At 45.5% G+C, this 20993-nt stretch overlaps 1 long non-coding RNA gene across 1 annotated transcript; it reads right to left on the minus strand.

The window, feature by feature from the left end:
- Positions 1-32: 32 nt before the first annotated feature.
- LOC142817157 (uncharacterized) lies at positions 33-9668 on the minus strand. The gene is made up of 2 exons (XR_012895115.1): positions 8750-9668; positions 33-213 (listed from the first exon to the last, which is right to left on the minus strand). It is a non-coding gene; the product is annotated as an uncharacterized LOC142817157 (long non-coding RNA).
- Between the last annotated feature and the right edge of the window lie 11325 nt (positions 9669-20993).

Below are 20993 nucleotides of genomic sequence, written 5' to 3' on the forward strand. Positions count from 1 at the left end.
CATATAATTGAAACCTCACTATAAACAGGGTGTTGGAGCTGAGCACACTTTATTTTTCTGTAGTTTGGAGCGATAAAAATACATTTGCAACAATTTGCAACTGTGAACTATGCTTCACCAACTGGCTAGGCAGAGTACACGGCATCTTCAGCATATTACACCATGCCATTGAACTTATGGTGATAAGGGCCCCACTGCTCAGGTGATCTGGGCCTGCAATTGTGAAAGCACATATTGGAAACAACAATGAATATTTTAATACTCTAGAACTGTACGGAAAATAGCAACAGTGTACGTACTCATCAGCACAGCCATCTTATGAACACGGTGTAAAGCGAAAGTTCGCACACTCCTGAGCTTCCTATGCATGCTGATTGAGAACAGCAGAGGCTAAAAGAAAAGTTTGAAAAAGATGAACGCTGGAAAAGAGTTTCTCTGGCAAGAATAGCATTTACATGATTTGGTATGTGTGGTAGAGCACTGCACAGACCAGGTTGTCGTGCAGGTCCAGGTTGGCCTCAAGCCTGAGTCAGGCTTATTTTCAGCTTTGGTTGCATACTCGTAGGCTCAAGTATATATAGTATGCTTTTCGTAACTTCAGAAAACTACCTAATATAAATATCACCTTTCCAGGGGCTCCGGAAGTATATCTAGCTGATGTGTGAGGCTGATGATGTCTGAGCTGATATTGTAGTGTATGTGTGCGTGTGCGTAGGCGAGTTTGCGTGCATGTGCACGCATGTACACAATCTCAACAACTAAACTATGCTTTGTGGGGAAATTTATCACGAACAAATGAGGTACCATGACGTGACTGCCTGGTGAAATTATTATGTGGAGTTTTTCTCGGCTGCTGGGAGATAGACGTTCCCTGTTCAGCTTGCTCCCAGCTCGCGCAACCTTTTTTTTCTTGTGTTTTGTAGTCTTTTCCAGAGCCTATATCGACCAGATGACGCTGATGTCATGTCATGAAGTATATAACACGTTTACTGGAAACAAAGTTGAAATCTTGAGTTGAATTTACCTGCAGCCAGTGATGAATTCGATCTTCTTTGTCCACTTTCTCTTCCTTATGTGTAAAACATGAGTATATAAATGTTTCCTTGCATAACTTTTCTGCTCGCGCGTCTGGTATGCACAGCCAGGTAAGAACCTTAATGGGACGCTAGTGGGAAATACATGAAGTTCAGCTGAAACATACAGGGATATTGAAAAATGCATGCAGTATTGATTGGGTGTGACATAGTAGATTGAATTGTGAGCATAGATGTCTGAAGCGATGTCGTCACGAGTCTCATAGCTCCCAAATTCAAATAATTAGACGCTGCCACGATGCATCACCATGTGTACGAATGGCTCCGGCGTAACTGTGTGTTTCGTGATCAATTGCTGCAATGGATGTGGTTGCAGACTTTGAGCCAACAGAGTTGAATTTGAGCAATCTGAAATGATTCCCCATGCTCTAGTGGCAGCTCTTCTTGCATATGTCTGGCAGCAACTGGCAGAAAGCAAAGCCGCATTTTTGTCGATGGTATGCAAGGTCTTTGATGAATACTGTTTATGTACGCCTATTTTATTTTGTATTCTTAATGATGGAGATTTTGGTGGTAGAGAGGAGAGGCTCCATGCAATCCACTCTTTATTCAAATTTGGCATGCATATATCTGAAGAGCAGGTGGGACATTGCGAGAATAAATTCGCCACGTTATTAAAACCATTGAATAGTTTTCTGCGGTACAGCGGGTGAACACGTGTGAAATTCGACACAGAATCGCTGCGAAGCACGTCTCTATAAATGACGTCAACATCACTGGGGTGAAACTACATCCGTAATGACTGCCCACATGAAAATTGGTAGCGAATTCCCAGCTGTGAATTGAGTTTTCAGCCAGGTTTTCAGCATAAAATAGCTCGTCAAGCTGGAAATTTCCCGTTATCTGGTGGAAACGGCATTTTCAGACGAGAATGTGTTCTATTTGCAGCTTGAAATGGTGTTTCCAGGCTCGAAATGGAAATTATTCTTGACAGGAAAGCGAATTTCTAGCTAGAAGTTTTCCAGTCTCCATGGGAAGTTATATATCCAGTGGGAAAATTTTCCAGCTCAGTTGAGAAACAATTTATTCAGCAAGAAGTTATACTGTTTGTGCGGAGGAATGGAATCCAGCTACACCAAAATTGCTCTACAACTGATAGATTAATTTAAAGATGATTAGAATATTCCAACACATAGTCAATATGTCACATTTTGCCAATGTGATTTTGAATGCCCTTTACTGCTGGGATTTTTGCTGGAAAAAAGTTAGGCCAAGGGTAAAATGCAATTTTATTTACAGTACTACGCAGACGTGCGCCCCTCGACATGATTTTACAAATGTTACAACTGCATGACGTCCAACCAGGTAATTGCTTGCTCACTTGCTCATTGAGCCATTGCAGCAAACAGCTAATGTTTTAAATATTATCAATTAATTTCTCATGAAAAGGAGCTGTACTTACAAAGTTCATCATTCACTGTATGTGCTAGCTTGCTCTCGTTGATGCAGCGGCCATGAAAAATGTCACACTGTCGATTTTTGTTGACAACTCACCAGCGCTATTCTTGTATCATTTCTAGGTGTTTTCTGACAATGATGCGAAGCAGTAACCGACTTTATATTATAAATATAGCATGAAAAAATTGTATTCTTTATTTTTAATGGTAAGATTATGTGTTCGCTAGTCTATAGGGAGTTTCTGTGAGGTATAACTGTGTGGATGTTATACGAAATAGTTATACTTAGTCAGCTTTATCTCTGGGAACTGTTACGAGTGATGCCCAGCATGTTCGAGTGGTTCTTATTCTTGTACTGTGTGCGATGTCTTGGATACCTGAGCGCCGACCAAGGGACGGTGATTTTCTCAGCTCTGATTCTTTCATTTGGAGCTAAATGTCGCACTTATGTATTTCTAGTATAAATGAATGTCACACACTTCGATGGAGGCCCCGCTGATCTAACAGCGGCGTGTGACACACTCACAGGCTTCCTCTTTGCGCTTCGGCCTGCGACGCTTAAAAGGCCTCCAAGTGGTACATTTCAAATTTATTTGCAGGCCGGTCGACCCGTGCGGGGTTGTACGTGTAGTGGTGTTAGAGTCTAACTGATGTACTCATTGAGCAGACATAGACATTTCGTTAAAAACAAACAAGCATTTAATTAAAACAAGGGCAATGGCAGGAATCAACAAAAATGAACTAAGAGGAAAAACACAGAAACGCTCAATGAAAATAGCTGCTACAAAACGAACTGTACACTAGAAGAACACAACAAGTAGGTACAAGTATACACAATGCAGAATGTTAATAAAGTAGTAACACGATGGAAACTAAGGAAGATACAAAGAAGAATCGCCAAAAAAAAAGTGCTCATGCTTCTAGACACACAACTGAATATGTATAATAAAATAACGATTGAAAAAGAATCACCATAAAAAGTTCTATATGGACAAGTATGTGCAGCTCGTGGTTCACGTAGGGACGTTGACGAGGTGCCACTCATGGTCTTGCAAGCTTAAGCAGACAACGAGGGTGCCCGGTGTTCCAGCTGTCTTAATAAGTTGTGCGGGACACTCCGTGCCCGCCGCCAACGCGAGACTCGCGACAACGATGACCACGCTTCTCACTGGTTGACCTTCAGCTGCCGAAGCAGTGAAATTTTCTTCGGGGTGTACGCATATCCCCCTCAAAGTCATTTTCCCCGAACGCATATGTGCCCTTTTCGCTGCAGATGTAGGGAAGATGCGACGACACCGTTGCCGAGTCGTTAGTTACCGGAAGTCTTCCAAGTTTAAGGCACCCTCCCTTCAATGAAAGGGCATGGTCGAGAATGCTTGAGAGAGAGAGAGAGATAAAGATGCAAGGAAAGGCAGGAAGGTTAACCAGACGCACATCCGGTTTGCTACCCTACACTGGGGAAGGGATGAAGGGGAGAAAAGAGGTTGCAGAGATATGAGAAGGTACACACAATCACGAGAATGCTTGAAATTTGTGACTGAACATTTGGCCTGAATGTTCATAGGCTTATTAATCATGCTGTCATGCTACCCGACTGTATGCAATGTTTATATAAGCGACCGGTTTGTGTAAGCAGCCTTTGTCTCCAATAATCCTATGGTGCACATGCCTCTTTTTTTGGGAGTAATTTAAGGTCGAAATAAATAATTGTCTCATACCCACAAAATGCTCAAGTTGGGAACCGTAAGCATCAGTGGGGTAACCAAGGTGTGACACTCTTACCCCCCCCCCCTCCCCCGGTTTTAAATGTGAATGCATTCCTTAGTTGGGACATGTCAGGCATCTGTTGGTGTCCGCGTGCCGACAGGTGTTATCTCCCTGCTCTCACTCCCTCTCCCAATAGTGGCAGCTGTGGGGGCGCGTGCTTATTTTCGCCCCTAGAAACTAGTGCAGGTGGTGCGGGAGGAGTAGCGGGAAGTAAGTAGAGAAAAGCAGCGTGCTAGCTATGTCATGTGAAAGTGCTGTCTATCTTTTAACTGAACCACCATGCCCATAGAGTAATATACAAACAGTTAATACAAGGTCCGTTCGATTGGCCTTTTACTGCGTCAACCAGTTTCTGGCAGTTCAGATGGCAGTGCAGACAGAGCTGGACTGATGCAGCACCAGCTCAGCTAGTGCACGGGTAGCGGGACACTAGCTCTTCATTGAAACGAACGCTGAGGTGCAGGTAGTGCAGCTAGTGTACCGCCGGTAGCGTGCCAATGGCGCCGTGTTTCTCACTTGTTCGCTGTGCGCTTGCATGTGTTTAAAAGCATTGAAGTGCAAACCAGCCAATTTTGCCCCCCAAAAAAAGGCGCAACAAGTGCAGCCGTTGTGCAAAATTTTATAGAACTGATAAGAGCTCGACGATACATTATCGCAGTTCCACGCTCGTATTAACCCGAGACGAATGCTACAAAATTGTACGCTCGTATTGAACGCAACAGTTCAACGTATTGAACGCTCGTATTGAATGCAACAGAATGCCAAGGTACTGCGAAAAAGTTGCGAGTGAGTACCTTGATTTTTTCCTAACGTGACAATATGTCGTCCAATGGCCAGTGCCAAAAAATTTAATGCGCTAAGTGGATTTTTTCTACCTGGGTGGACAGCGCAGTATATGTACTCCCTTGGCCGACCGCTGTCGACCGTACGTACACAGCAGCATCGAGCAAACCTTGAATTTTCTCAACAGCGTTAGGGCGGAAGTGATTGCTTGCAGTCAGACAGTTGCAGGAATGCAGCAAAGTCGGTTTCCTAGCAAAAAAAAAATCACGGCATATCCATGAAGTGAATGATGATTGCTGGGGCAAAGCGTTCGTTAGTTCGTCCGTGCTATTGTCCGCCCATTCGTTCTTGCTTCCATTCGTCCATGCATCCGTCTGTGCGTCCTTACATGTGACCATCGGTGCATATGTCCATACGTGCGTTCTTCTATTTGTCCATCCGTCCGTCCGTGCATTTCTTCGTGCCGCTGTCCCTTTGTCCTGTGCATCCGCCCCTCTCTCTGTCTGTGTGCCCGTCTGTGCATCCGCCTCCCTCTGTTTGTGCGTCCCTTAGTCCATCGATCAGGTCTATCTAGTGCACACTCCAAGTTGAGCCATCTCATATCTTTTTATCATGTATTCATCATATACAAGCGCCGCCGTCCAGTGGACATTCCAAGGACCACTCTTTCAGGTATGTGCCTCATACATCATCGGAGGATGAATAGACCCACACCCTAAGAAGCTTCGCCCCTGAAAGCGGCGGCATGGGTCCTAAAGACGCAAACGATACATAGGCGGCCGACCTGTGGATATTAAAAAGCCGACAGTGTCACCAAACTCTCATTTCCTACAACGCGGTTCAATTGGCGTCAACCATGCGAGAACGCCTCTTACGAATGCACATAATTAGTCTGCTACGATGGCTGCGACAGCACCACTGTTTGTACTCAAGCTGCAGTATATTAACTCTATGAGCTGCACTTCCAAGGGTTTTGTCTGCACTTTTTAAAACGAATGGCCCAGTTAGAGAGCACCATCTTGCACTAAAAAAACAAACGGTTGAGTGCAGCATTTTGTGAACCAGTTCAGGCAATGCAGATAAAACGAACAGACCTACAGTTAACTCTCCGCAACATGCCTGCAACCTCCTCTCCTGCCTCTCATCTCTCGGGCCGTTACTCATAAAATGTCCCAAATTGCGAACGTATTGCTGGTGTGACATAACATTCTTGAAAGGAAAGTGGTATGAGCCACACCTAGATGGTGGCCACTTGATAGCATTCTCTGGCTGGCTGGTGCAGCGTTAACGTTCTGCTCGTTGCCTATGCAGCTTTTTTTTTTACGTTATTAAGGTTTCTGATGGCAACTGCTGTTACATCCTACGTACATAATGAACATCATAGCATAAAGAAGGAAGGAAGAGCCTGAAAACTGTGGCACAAACCCACGCTGGGGGATTTGATGCCATGTTGGATCATGTCTATTCCATCTTCTCTTTCATCCGCGTTGCGGCCGACGAGTGCGTGCCGTCACATAGTGCTGTAGTCGGTAGTGATGCCTTCTCGCAATAAAATAATAAGTAAAAATAAAAACACACACAATAACGGTATTTGTTTACCCCTTAACGAAGTCCTTCTATTTTTCGAGGGCTTCTTTTTATGCTTGCTTCTTACGAGCCCATTAAATCATGAGAGACTGGTTGAAGCTTGCTTGCCCTCTGGTGTAGATTCAGGGTCTGCATTTTCATGGCCATCCGCTCTTGATGTGTCAGGTTGTGGTGTACTAGATGACGGATCAAATGCAGGTGACCAGTGCATAACAGCAGAGGTGCCTGATTTAATTTTTTTGACTGAACCGAGGTGAACTGCGACTAAGATGCGTTCCACACACGCCCATCGTCGAAGAGGTACGAGGCCGATCCAAAATTTTCAATGATCTTCTTGGGTATAGAGAATTGCACAGACAGCTTGCCGTGAACTGCAGGTGTCTTAGCACGCACGTCATCCCCATCGACGAAGCTGGGTTCCTTGGCTCCACATTTACAGCGAAAGCTGTTATGACAACTCGGGTCACGCGCAGTTGTGACCCAAGTTGTGTTCCAAAAAAAACTAGCATTATTGACACAGTGGGGCTTGAACCCGGGTGCAAGCCCAGTATTCTACCACTGAGCTACACCAGTGCTTGCAACTTGTCAAACTTGCCTTAGGCAGGCTTGACCTAGCACCAATGACACAGTGGGGCTCGAACCCAGGTCCGCCGTGTGCCAGCCCAGTATGCTAGCACTAAGCTATACCGGTACTTGCGACTTGCTGTCAAACTTGTCTTAGGCAGGCTTAATGTCAGAAAATCAATTGCATAATATGATTAATAAAGCGTTTTAAAACAGCGAAAGAACAACCACTCGTCGCACAATGCGAATAGCGCAACAAGTGGGATGTCCAATGCTCTAACCCATTACAAGAGCTTGTTCTTGTTTTTCTATTAACTGTGGCACATACCCACTTCAGCCATACTTTTTCATTGTCATCAGGCACTGCATGAACAATTGGCACAAAATTCCTCGCAAGTGTTTAGCAGCTAGCACGCTTCTCAGAAGAATGACGAAAAATAGCATACCGAATGCCAGCCTACTACACAAATAAATTTATTGATAATGACCTAGTGGGTATCGAGCAAGTGTGCTTGCAGTAGTTACCCAATGAGTGTTTCAAAAAGGCTCTTATAGGCTGCTTTTCTACGGTTTGCTGTGATTGTACTGCGCCTTCCGCGCAGGCCTGGCACTTTTTCAGTGGTGTAGTTCTTCGAGATCCTTTGCTTGTTTTTTACGCACCCTCCCCACTGCTCAGTCACCCTTGACGGGTCCGTGCAGAAGCATATCTGCCAGGCAACCCCACTATGTCAAGTCTGGTACGAGGTTGGCGTGGATGAAGGAGAACTGGGGGTGCCGCACCAGTACTCGCGTGAGGTGTACAGCGACATATTTGCAGGTAATCAAGCATGGCATCACGACGTTCAAGCAGAGCTAGTGGAATATACGACTTCAGCACCCTATTCAATCTTTCGACTAAGCTGTTAGCTTGTGGGTAATACACAGAAGACTTGTAATGCAATATTCCGCGCTGTGTGAGAAATTCGTAAAATCTTGCGGAAGAAAACTGCGGTCTATGACCGGATACAATATTACATTTGTTATCCTTCTCGCATAAAAAGTTCAAGTAAAAACCTCTTGATTGTAGACTGGGTGGTATCTCACATGAAAGCCACTTCAGGCCACTTGCTATAATAATCGATAACAGTAATCGTAAAACAGTAGTCGCTTGCGTGAAAGATCCCACAATGTCGAAGGCAATTTCTTCCCATGCCGCATCAGGAAGAGGAACAGGTTGCAGTGGCGCTGCAAAGGTACATGCAGACTTGTCACAAGACTGGCAAATCACGCATGTGCGCACCAGTTCCTCAATGTGCCCATCCATGCACGGCCACCTATAAGGATCTCTTAGGCGAGCTTTGGTACGACTAATGCTTGGATGTGACTCCGAGACCAGATCCAAAAGATGGTGTGTCAAAGTCGCCGCACGAAAATCCTGTCACTCTGGCATAGGCTGTCACTTCCAACAGAGCTCAGCCTTCACGTAAAAATAAGGTAGCAACTCTTTTGACAGAGATTTCTTGTCAGGCCAAGAATTAGTCATGGAAGTGCTTAACTTGGCAGATCATTGACACTTACTTCTTAGGTTCTTGCATGGTCACAACTGGAGACAAAAGGCATCAGAGTTCTTCTTAGGTGCACTGTGGAGTAAACTCCGTACGGGCAGGCAGGAGAAAGCGTCAGCCACGACGGTTTCATTGCCCTTGCCGTATTCCATGATGTAGTCGTATAGCAAAGCAAGCGTGAGAACCAGTGCGCTATCCTTAATAGACGGTGACCTGTACCTTTCGTTGAGAGGAGCATAACCAACGTCGCATAAAGACGTCAGTGTAGCGCTCGCAACCATGAGGCACGGGTCATCCGTAATTAGAGTCTGGAAGATATGTTGTCCTTTCAAGCCCAAGAGGTTCTGCAGGATCACCTTCTGACGAATCGCAGGTAAGTCGGAGGTGCCCGAAGCCATCATGTAGTTCTCGAAAACCAGGATCTATTGCAGACTCATGGGATGTCTGGGTGTCCTGGTGACGACAGGAATGGAGGTGGTGGTTGTAGCCCCGAAATACTCATCCTAGAAGATGACAGGCAACAAACGAAGGCCCTGATGAGGTTCATGCTGTATTGGGGGCTGGCTGGTCCCGACGAAGCAGAAGAAGACGGCCGACGGAGACGTACGCGGCCGGCGGGGACCCGACCAGCCCGAACACGCAGGTTGGCGCGCAGCGCCGAAAGAAAGCACAACAACCGCACTCTACGGTTACCCAACACACACTGCCTTTATTTTACAGTCACCTTGAAATCCTAGGTGCCAGAGCGGCGCCCCCTGGCATCCTCAAATGTCAATCCGAAACCGAAACTGAAAACCCTAAACACAACAGTTCAAGGCGGTAGCACATGAGGTGGTGAATCTTCGTTGCCAAAATATGTTACATCGTACAAAATGGACAGCATAGCATTGTTTTTGTCCTTGTCACCTAGAAGATCTTTGCTCATAGCCACAAGAGGGATTGGCCACACTGTACCTTATAATGTAAATTTGTTTTACACAAAGCTTGTTAATAGAGAGAGAAATCACATACGAACAATAACGTTCTTCTGAAAAAAAAAGGGTGAAAATGGCAAAAAAATTCGATAAACCAGAATACGTAAAAAATAGCAAAAAAAAAGAAGGGCGACAAAGAATTGGATTCATCTGGCGGTACCACTAGCAGCGTATTCTCTCGGTTGCTGAATGTATTTATGTAGCGCTGAAAGAATAGCACTGTGGCCCACACCCAACTGACTGGCTCCTAACGATAAAAGGGTGGACGTTGTGAGTGTACAGCACGGAGGAAGGAAAAAGGAAAAAAAAACCTTTTTCTTCCTCCGTGGTGTACAGCCTCTTTGAGCCGCCCCATCTATCTCACTTGGCCAGACGCCAACAGATGGCAGCACCTGTCCGGCATTGCTAGGATAGAAAGGCATCTGCAAAATTTTGGAACCATCTATAGACTCCCTAAGAAATGAGACAAGCATAGAGCAGAGGTTTGTGACTACAGCTCAAGGTGTTAGGCTAGAAGGGGACGAAACTATTGAATACATAAGAACAAAGGTGATAGAAAATTTTCAACAAGGAAGTGCCTTATGCACCTTAAAGGACAAGGATAGATCAAGTGACGCAGTGGCTCGATTTTCACAACGAGAGTGGACAAGCGCTGAGAAGAGGGTTCCTAGTAGTACATCAACAGGCCCAGATAGCATTGCAATTATGCTGATAAAGACATTAGGTCCGAAGTCTAAGCAGGCTTTGAGAGAGGCAGTGAGCAAAATAATAATCGATGGTGAAGCTCCCGATGGATGGAAACCTAGTAGGATGAGCATGATCTATAAAGGAAAGGGGGACAAAGCTGACATAAACAACTACCATCCTATAACAGTGACATCAGTGGTTTACAGGCTGTCGATGCAGATTATAAAGGAAAGACTGCAGGCATGGATGGAGGATGAGGGGGTGCTGGGAGAACTGCAGAATGGGTTTCGGAAACACAGGAGGTTGGAAGACAATCTGTTCTCACTGACGCAGTGCATCGAAATAGCAGAAAAGGAACTCGGGCCCCTGTGGCTAGCATTTTTGGATATCAAGGGAGCATACGATAGCGTAGTTCAAGAGGATTTGTGGGGAATACTGGACACACTAGGCGTGCAAGATGGAGTCACTAATCTTTTAAAGGATATCTAAAGGTAACAAGGCAGTTATAAAGTGGGAAAAAACAGGTATCCAAGCCTACAGAAGTAAAACGCGGGCTTAGGCAAGGGTATCCTCTGTCACCATTGTTCTTCATGATGTACCTACAAGGATTAGAGGCCAAATTAGAGGGAAGTGGACTGGGCTTCAACCTCTCTTTCGTCAAACAAGGAAAACTTATTGAAGGGGCACTACCAGCATTGATGTACGCAGATGATATAGTGCTAATGACCGACAACAAGGAAGATTTGCAGAGATTGATGGACATCTGCAGTAATGAGAGAGATAGGTTAGATTTCAGATTCAGTAAGGCAAAATCAGCAGTCATGATTTTTAATGATGATGAAGGTAGTGAGCTTAGAATACAGGAGGTCACGATAGAAATAACAGATAAATACAAATATCTGGGCATATGAAGAAGCAATGGGAACGATCGTACCTAAGTGAACACGAAATATACGTAATGATCCAGGTAACAGCAATGCAGCGGTGATGAAAAATAGGACACTGTGGAATTACAATAGGTATGATGTTGTGAGAGGAATCTGGAAAGGGGTCATGGTTCCTGGTCTGATGTACCGGCAATCCAGTCTTGTGCATGACATCAGAGTTCAAGCAAGATTATAAATTAACAATGTGGAATAGGTAGGCTTGCTTTAGGAGCTCATGGGAATACACCAAATCAGGGAGTACTCGGTGATATGAGATGGACATCATTCGAGGCCAGGGAAGCTAGTAGCAAGATAAAAATTGAGAAGCGATTGAGAGAAATGGTGGAGGAGCGTTGGGCTAGGAAGGTGTTCAGCTATTTGTACATGAGAAATGTCGATACAAAATAGGGGAAGCGAACCAGAAAATTGACGATCTAAATAGAAACAGCAAGGAGCCAAACCAAAAAGAATTCGGTTAAGAAGAAGGTGAAGGAAACGGCGGAGACCGACATGTGGCATTATTAAGAAATCGTCACTTGAGATCTATCGAACCTTTAAGCAGGAAATTGCCAAGGAAATGATCTATAATAATTTTTTGGGGTATTTCTCTGCTGTTTGAGGTCAGGACGGGTGTACTGCGAACCAAGACTTATCGGGGCGAATACGAAAGCGTAGACACGGTATGTATAGACGAGAGCACGCCTATCTCGCACCCAGGTGCCTTTGGCGGTATACTCTCACTCCCAGAGATGCTATAATTTGTTTGGAACTGCCAAGGTACGTGCGCCTCGCTAGCATAGCATGCAGTGGCTATGGGAATTAAAAATGCGAATTTGCGCCTGTTCACGCTGCGCCTGCTTATAAAATGTCATGTGGGTACCACTGCGCTGTCATCTGATGCGACAACAACCAGCGCAAGAGGAAGAGATTGCTGAGCACTGCCTGTGAAGTTCACATCGCATCGCGAGAATCGTGCCGGCGCGGCGTTTTGCGATTGCACAGATTTCCGTCCACAATTCAAAAAACGCCGAGCTCCGCCACCTTAGGATATAATCGCAATAGACAAGAAAAACTACGAGCCCAGTAAAGTGTACCAGTAAGTATACTTATTACGTACGTTTATTCAAGCGCCACTCCAGCTGTTCCACTTTAATTACAGCAGCGATTTGCGTGCGCAGTATGCCTGTAGTGTGTGGCACAGTACTATTGCCGTACTCTTTTGCAGGCCACGCGTGGATGCACGCACCGCGCATGTTTATTACAAATGTAACGGCCTACTATAGCGATGCAAAGAGATGTGAACGGCGCGGAAGCATGGCTTTCGACTCTGTCGAACTGCGACACGCCTTGACTTTCATTAGGTGAATCTACATGTGCTTTCGGCCAGCGTTACCGTAGCATTTAAAATCTTGTTCTGGCTGGCACTTTTGCACTGCGTGTGTGTTCCGAGTGCCCTGCAGGACTGGCAATTAATACACATGCGGTGCATAATCGAGCGTAAGTGGCAGTTAGATTCTAGCGCTACGTTGACGCTGGCTTATAGCACGAATTCTGCCTTGTCGCAGCCAAGGCACGTGAACCACAAATATTGTATCGACATCTATGGTATGTTTCTCATGGACATTGTGAACGTCACTTAGATATCCATAGAAATCCCAATTATGAAGATTATATCTACCCGCAACTATAAAATGCTCGTCCGAGTAAGGTTGCAGGTACGTTGCACATGGACACTGAATGGACATTTAATAGATATACACAGACATTGCCATTTATTAAATAAAAGCTTTTTTTCATGCAGTGTTCACACTTAGCGCATGTAGTAGGTGTGTTAGACCTGCAGTCCCACGCCAGTCTTGCTCATAGCTGCTCGGCTGTACTTTATAGTGGGTATCGAACACTATAAAGTACAGCCGAGCAGCAATGAGCAAGACTTCCATGGGACTGCAGCTCTAACACACCAACTACGTGCGGTAAAGCATCAAAGACGTGAGGCTGGCCGGATTGCTGTCAGACATCGAACTTAATAAGGCCAGTTTCACAGCGTTGATGCTTTCTATAAGTATACCACACCAGCTAAGAGCCAGACTGCAGTGGGAGCGTAGGCGTCTGGCACACAGAACTATACACGCAGGAAGCCTGAGGATGTGCATAGAAAAAAAGTTCTCATTCACAAAATTTTAGTAATATTTGGTAAAGAAAGCCCAAACAGCCTGACCTTATCATCAAGCACAAGCTGCCGTCTAACCTGCATGCTTATGCTGGGTCCTTAAAACCTTAGAGATGTATTGCAGCAGACAGCACATTGTTTTCAAACACATTTATTGAACATAAAATTTAATCGGTCTTTGAATGTAAGTCAAGGTACGTGAATAAAAAATTATAGTACAAAATTATTCAATGAAGTTCGCCTTGAACGCTTCGAAGTGATGTGAATAAATAATTGCCGACCAAAAATCTTTGAAGAAGTTCCCCTTGAAAGTTTCAAAAGTATGAGAATGTACAAAAGTTCAATGAAATTCGCTTTGAATGCTTTGAAGTGATGTGAATGAAAAATTGCTCAATGAAGTTCCCCTCGAAAGCTTAAAGTTATGTGAATAAAAAATTACTATACAAACGTCTTCAATAAGTTGCTACTGGCGAGCTACAAAGAGGGAAGTATCAAAAGCGCGAATAAATTATGTGCTTGTTTTGTCGGCAGCTTCTATATCCAGAGCACTCTTCCTCGTATAAGTCCACATGCGCTCGATTGTTTCATTAGAAAACCGATTATAGGTAATGTCACAACATTTACATCGGTGGCGACTTCGTTTCGTCATCCCAGTTTTGCGGAAGATAATAATAAGATTACCTATAATCGTATTTTTAATGAAACAATCGAGCGCTTGTGGACTTATATGAGGAAGAGTGCTTTGGATATAGAAACTGCCAACAAAACAAATGTATATGACTTATTCGCGGTTTTGATACTTCCCTATTTCTAGCTAGTCAGTGGCTACTTATGATGTAGAGCCGCTCAAAGCACTGCTTGAGTGAAAAGCTAGGGGGATCCGTGTAAAATCTGATTGTACTACATGCTTTCTTTGTTTGTTTTTTTGTCGGCAGGCTCTTGAAACAGTGAATGTCCCGATGCAATTTATGCGTGTCTGCATATTTACTCGTCCACTATTGCGCTTGTGCATACACTGATAAAGGCTCTGAAGTGCATTGAACGCGCTTAAAACAAGTAAATACACACTTTCGCGGGCTACTCGCGCGCGCTCCCAATGCAGACGCTTTTGAGATCTTTAGTACCATGCGACTTCAGCGCCGCGCCACCGCTACTGTCACCCACCGCAGAATCAACCGAGATACGGCCCGGCTGCCTCGTTCACTCCACTGCCCCCTTCTAGCCAACATTTCTAGACGAGCTAAGTTGCAAAACTGAGCGATGTTGCGCGGCGCCGCCGCTGCCAGCGACAAACGTGGCACTGCTGTCGCATCCGGATTCACTCACTCCATACTCGCTCACAGAACACCTAGCTCGCTCGTGTCACTCCCGTAACCGCCATCGCCTGTGCATGTTGCAGTGCGTCGATATCTGTGGAGGCTTCTTTCTGCGTGAACAGTTTTGTGCTTCAGCGCGCCCTGTTCTGCTTTGTATGCGTTGCGTGTTTTCATCATGCCCAGATGTTGCGTTCTCGGCTGTAGAGTAGCTACACTAAAATGAGAGACACCACGACATTTCTTTTGTGCCCACGTGTACCTGAGCAGCGAGAAGTGTGGGACCATGCTATTCCTCGTGCGGATAAGAAACTGCCCAGCACCTCACGTATGTGTGGTATGCACTTTCATGAGAAGGACATCCTGAAGACTTTCACTCACGTCATATGTTAAGAAGGTACAAATTGCAAGAGGAAAGTGGGACCTCGTCGAAGGATGCATTCCACGAATATTCCCGAATTCGCCCGCTTACCTTTGTCGCGGGGCCCGCGACAAAGAAGCGATAGCTGCCCGATAGGAGTGGAGTTTTTTTCAGAATATCATCGGCGAAACAGAATAAGACTATCTCCGAGCACTGAGCTGGAAGACAGTGAAATAAGTCCCGACATGCCGTCAACTAGTGGCGTGATATCTATTCAAGACACAGAAACCATTTGTTTGCATGCTGGCGGAAAGTTGTTGAGAATGGCGAGACAAGACGTCTTGTGGTGTTTCTAGGGCTCAAAAAAAAAGAGCGCTCTTTGTGGAGAAATGCGTTGTCGTCGCAGAAGACATGACAGTCACCATTAGCAGCCGTCACCATCGCTTTGCCAAGTTGCCTGACAATGCAGATACCATCACCCAACGGGCCGAACTTCTGGAGGACATAGAAAATCTGGAAGTGTGTTCATGTTGTCCCAGTGCGTCAGCAGGCAGACTCGTGAGTAATGACTATGAAGTGCTCGCCGATACCCCAAAGTGCGGTCTCTGCTCGAAGCTTTGGCTGCAGCTGTGTTAACAGGTTTCATTCAAAGAACTCAAGAAGAAGCAGAGAGAAGACATGCTCAAGAAAATGGCCGCACACGTAGCTTTTCGACGGTCTAAGTTGCTAAAGAATGTGACTGACATGAAAAAAAAAAAAGCTGACTACATAACCAGACAAAAGCCACGAGATTGCGCCACATAGTTGTAATTTATTTTCAAGCCCGAAAAACACAGCCACAAAAGAGGATGCCAGACATTGTAATTGGCGTTTTCGCGTCTAAAAATCTATTGCGAGCGTACACCAACTAGCAACTAACCGACAGACTCGTATGTTATGCTATATATATCAAGCATTGTTTATTTTGGGCAGTTCAGAAAACCATAATTATACTGTATTTGCCTTACACCGCTAAATATTACGCAGTAATAAGTTCATGCGGTGGCACAACAAATCTCGATAATGTACTGTTGGCAAAGCTGCATCAGAACGGCCGCCACGGCGCCTTGCCACGACGACTACGCGTTTTCGTCTGCTAGCGGAAGCTTGTTGCGCCGCCAGCGCTACCAAACCGGAAGCTGTCCCGGCGCCGTGTGACGAGTAGTCTGACGTGTGGAGTGTTTTGCAACTAGTCTATAAACGTTGCTTCTAGCGTACCTTTATCCTGCAGTGGGCGTAAAGTGAGCTAGAATAGGGTAGTGGGCTCACTCGCCGGCCGGCGCCATGCATTGCGGTGACGCCGCCAATGTCACACAAACGTGCTTCGGCGCGCCTCTGTGGCGTGGCGCTACCGCCGCATTAAATGTAGCGAGCGTTGGCGCTGGGGCAGTTGCTGCCTGTTTGGAGTGGCGGTCGGTGTGTGCGAGTTTTGTTACTTTGAGAACTTGTCGCGCTTTGCATCCTCAATCCCCTAGGTTCTTCGGCGAACAGTGATGTGGCCTGACAAGCAGTGACCCTCAAACGAGGTTAAAATGCTTCCGCGGAGGCAAAACCACTGTTTTGCGCCAGGCTGTCTTACAGGTTACGTCCACGTGAAGGGCAGCAAGAAGCCGTCTTTGTTGGGCGTTCTGAAGGATGCAGCCCCAAAGAAGCAATGGGAAAGAAATTTGCATCGAGCGGACAAAGCCCTGGACGACACATCTGCCGTGTGTGACCTTCATTTTCAGCCGAAGTACGTGCTACGGGGCTACGGGCATATAATCTACGTGACTGGACTGCGTGTGACTATAACCAGTGTGCTAGAAATGCTTTCTTATTTGACAGGGAAAGTAGCATTTAAATTCATAATGACATCAAAGATCAGCCAAGACCCATTAGAAAATTTATTTGGTATTATACATCAGTCATCCGGCAGCAACGACCACCCCCCGCCAACTCATTTTTTGCTAACTATTACTTGTCTGTCATTCTATGGTCTCGTGAAAACAGTTAGCCAGGGGAATTTCGACCAAGGCGAGCTAGCATCATTGCTGGAGATCAATGCTGCTACTGACACACTGCCACAAGACGATTCAGTTGGCAGTGCAAACACTGTGAATGAGCCTATAGTGCCAGCACCTATTGACCACAACCAGCATATTGCTAGAAGTGATTCCAGGCTGATCTTTTATGTTGCTGGCTATATTGCGCGAAAGTGTGCCATTAAAACAAACTGCGAAGTTTGCATAACACTACTCACGATGCCAGCTCAAGGAGAAGATGCTGCTACTGACACACTGCCACAAGACGATTCAGTTGGCAGTGCAAGCACTGTGAATGGGCCTGTAGTGCCAGCAACTATTGACCACAACCAGCATATTGCTAGAAGTGATTCCAGGCTTATTTTTTTATGTTGCTGGCTATATTGCGCGAAAGTGTGTCATTAAAACAAACTGCGAAGTTTGCATAACACTACTCACGATGCCAGCTCAAGGAGAAGATTTTCACCTCACTCATCTATAACCACCTTTCGTGACAAAGGTGGACTGTTGTATTCATCTAGCCACCTGTACAGTTTTGTGAGCAAGCTAGAAAACATTTTTACACAGTGCTTTTCTTGCTACAAGTTGCATTCTGACAGCAATTTGGATGTATTGAAATCGTGAAAGAAAAGTTTTCCCAAGAAGTTGGGTGCGCACAACATGCCCCTGGCCTCTCAAAAGACGTAATCAGCTTTTATATTGTTACGTGGTTTTGTGAAAGGCATTCATTCTAATAGAACCGAGAAGCGGGAAAATGCAAAGCATCTAAAGTTGAGCCGCTGCTCCTGAAGAAGAAATATCCAGTAAGCAACTGTGCCCTATATATATCTGATGAATAAATTTTCATGTACTTGTGCTCAGTACTTGAGGAGAGTGGCTTCCTGTTTTTCTTATCAGTGGATTTTTACAGTCTTTGCATAGGAATATTCAGTGCAGAAGTAGCCAAATTACAGAGCCAAGATAATGGAGATCTGCAGAAAGAATGAACAGCTGAAAATTTTTAAATGCTGTGAAATGTATAACATTAAGAGCTCGTGGTAAACTCCTGAGTGTGTGCCAAGGTCAGCATCACTAATAATTTCACACGCTCGTAAAAGGCGTGCGTGACGAAAGTAGGGCCCGAGAAATGCAAAGAATCTAGTTTACAATTGATAGCCGCGCAACGTAAGCTTTGAAAAGTTCGCCATCGCTGCTTATCACTTGTAAGAGAATTTAAATGCATTTCATGTTTGCACAGCATCCCTTGCATGCATCGAGTTCTGCATGCAGTTTAATCGCACGAGTTACGCCGACAGAGTTAATGAAAAGAATGTTTTCTACAGCTTTATTCGCACGAGTACTGACGGTATTCGGTGTGTTTCATTTAACATCAAATAACGAGCTAACAGTATAGCTGCATACACCATGCTACAGTGTTCTAGATTGTTACCTACGCGTACATGTAGGCCAACGGCCTACGCACCTAGCTCCACTCTAGTTTTTTTTTCTTTATTTTTATTGTCTTAGCGACATCAGCATCGCCGTTTATACTGCCGAAATTCGCGCACATTTCCGTCCAGTGCATGGGATAACAGCGCACAAAAAGCATGATTTCAGTTGAGCACCAACGCCTCCGTTAGGCAATGCTCTATATTGAAGTCGCTGGTGGCGCCACCACACCTGTGACATACCCGGCGTCAAGCAGGGGACCCCAGCAAGCCCACTACACTATTCTAGCTCACTTTAGTGGACGTAGACAGGCTGATGATGATGCTGATAATTAATACTTGACAACGTCTCGCCTTTGCCAAGACGCACTTAAAATCTTTTTGGAATTCTGAAGCAAATGTCTGGCTCGAATGATCACCCTTCGCTGACTCAATTTTTGATCTCTCTGAATTGCCTCAGTTTTTACTGTTTGGCACAGTCACCCTCCTGAGGGAACATACCTTCTGGAGTTCTGAGCAGCTTAGTCCGGGAATCCACAGTAATTCAATGAAATTGCAGAAGCTGGATGAGCTGCTAGATGTGGGGCACCTCAATGAGGTTCATGAAATTATTGTTGCTTGTGAAGCCCTCCCTGACCACACTGATCTCATTGGATGCAAAAGTGACTCCTGGATCACTTATTACGTCAGTGGCTATCCCCCGCATTCTAGAACGTCCCTTCACTCGACGCTTCACCTTCACTTGAAAAAGCCGATGGGAGCGTCTTCTCTAGGCACGACAAGTTACCGCATAACAGCAATAATTTGCTGCGATTCTCGAGTCGCGCAGCGTCATTTTCTGCGATGGAATTGCTGGACTCGAGCAGCGACGACGATTCCGTCAGCGGTGCCGTTTGCAGTGACTGCGACGATGAGTACGACGATGCGTGCATCTTGGTCGCGTGCGCGTTGGTGCGCGACGATGCCAACCGTGTACCCGGGTACGAAAGCATTATCGGCAGGTACCATGAGTATGAATTCAAGCGCCTCTTCAGGCTGTCCAGGGAGACTTTTGATAGTTTCAGGGCCAAGTTCAAGACTTCAGCCTTCTACCCAAGGGCAGTGCAAGGCCGCCAACAAATCAGTGCCGAAAAAACATGCCTCATAGCGCTTGTGTACCTAGGCTCACAAATATCTATGTACGCCATAGGCGACAAATTCGATGTTACCGAGTCGTCTGTTCATGTTTGTGTGACACGGGTCGTTCACTTCTTACACGCTATTAGCGATGAGATAATTTGCTGGCCTAGTAGCGCGGAAGTGACCCGCATAAAGAACGGCTTCCTCGCCAAAAGTAAAGGCAAGGGCCCAAGAAACACCATCGGCTGTATCGATGGATCACACATCGGGATACTCACTCCAAGCGAATCTACGCAGTCTTACTTCAACCGGAAAAAGTGGCCTTCGATAATCCTGCAAGGAATCTGCGACGACAGGAACAAGTTGCTGAACGTGTTTATTGGGTTTCCAGGTTCGGTTCACGACGCCCGTGTCCTGAGGGAGAGCCCCTTCTTTGCACGCGCAATTCAGGAATGTGAAGACAATTATATACTGGGTGACAGTGCATATCCACTGATGCCATGGCTCATGACCCCATTCAAGGACAATGGAAGTTCTTTTCCTACGTGGAAAAAGAGCTTCAATAAACGACACAGTCAACAACGAGTGCTTATTGAGAACACCTTCGGCCTGCTTAAACAGCGTTTTAGGAGGCTCTACCTTGTTGATGCAAAAAGTGTGCAACAGTGCTGCTATATAGTTATGGCTGCGTGTGTGCTACACAACATGTGCAACGATGAAAGGGACTTCCTTGAGGAACTTGCAACGCTTCCCCAAGAAGAAGATGTGGGCAATGATGAAAGTGAAGGAGATTTTGATTGCAGTCTGCCAGGCTACAGTCAGTCTCTGCGAGAGTTCATTGCAAAGGAACAGTGCTAGAAGTTCATCTTTGCTTCGCGATTTATTCAGTGTGCAAATGTTTTGCGAAGTGGGGTGCCGCGTCTAGAAGCAATGTTTTTTTTTAACAAATTAGATGGAGTAGACACTGCTAGTGTTATAAAAGTTTATTGCCCATATTATAACCCGTCCTTATTTGAGAGTACGTCGATCAACCGATCGAATCGCTGCATGCGCTCATCATGCCGCTTTGCCTTTGCCTCTTCCCATTTTTTTCTTTCCTCCAGTTGTTTCACTGCTGCCTCCTCTTGCTTAGCTCTCGAAGCTTGCATTTTTTCTAATGCCTCCAAGAGCGGCGTGACTTGGGACCTACTCTGGCGCTTCCTTTTTGGCGTTGTGCTGCT

The sequence above is a fragment of the Rhipicephalus microplus genome, chromosome 5, assembly GCF_043290135.1.
Source record: "Rhipicephalus microplus isolate Deutch F79 chromosome 5, USDA_Rmic, whole genome shotgun sequence".
NCBI lineage: Eukaryota > Metazoa > Arthropoda > Arachnida > Ixodida > Ixodidae > Rhipicephalus > Rhipicephalus microplus.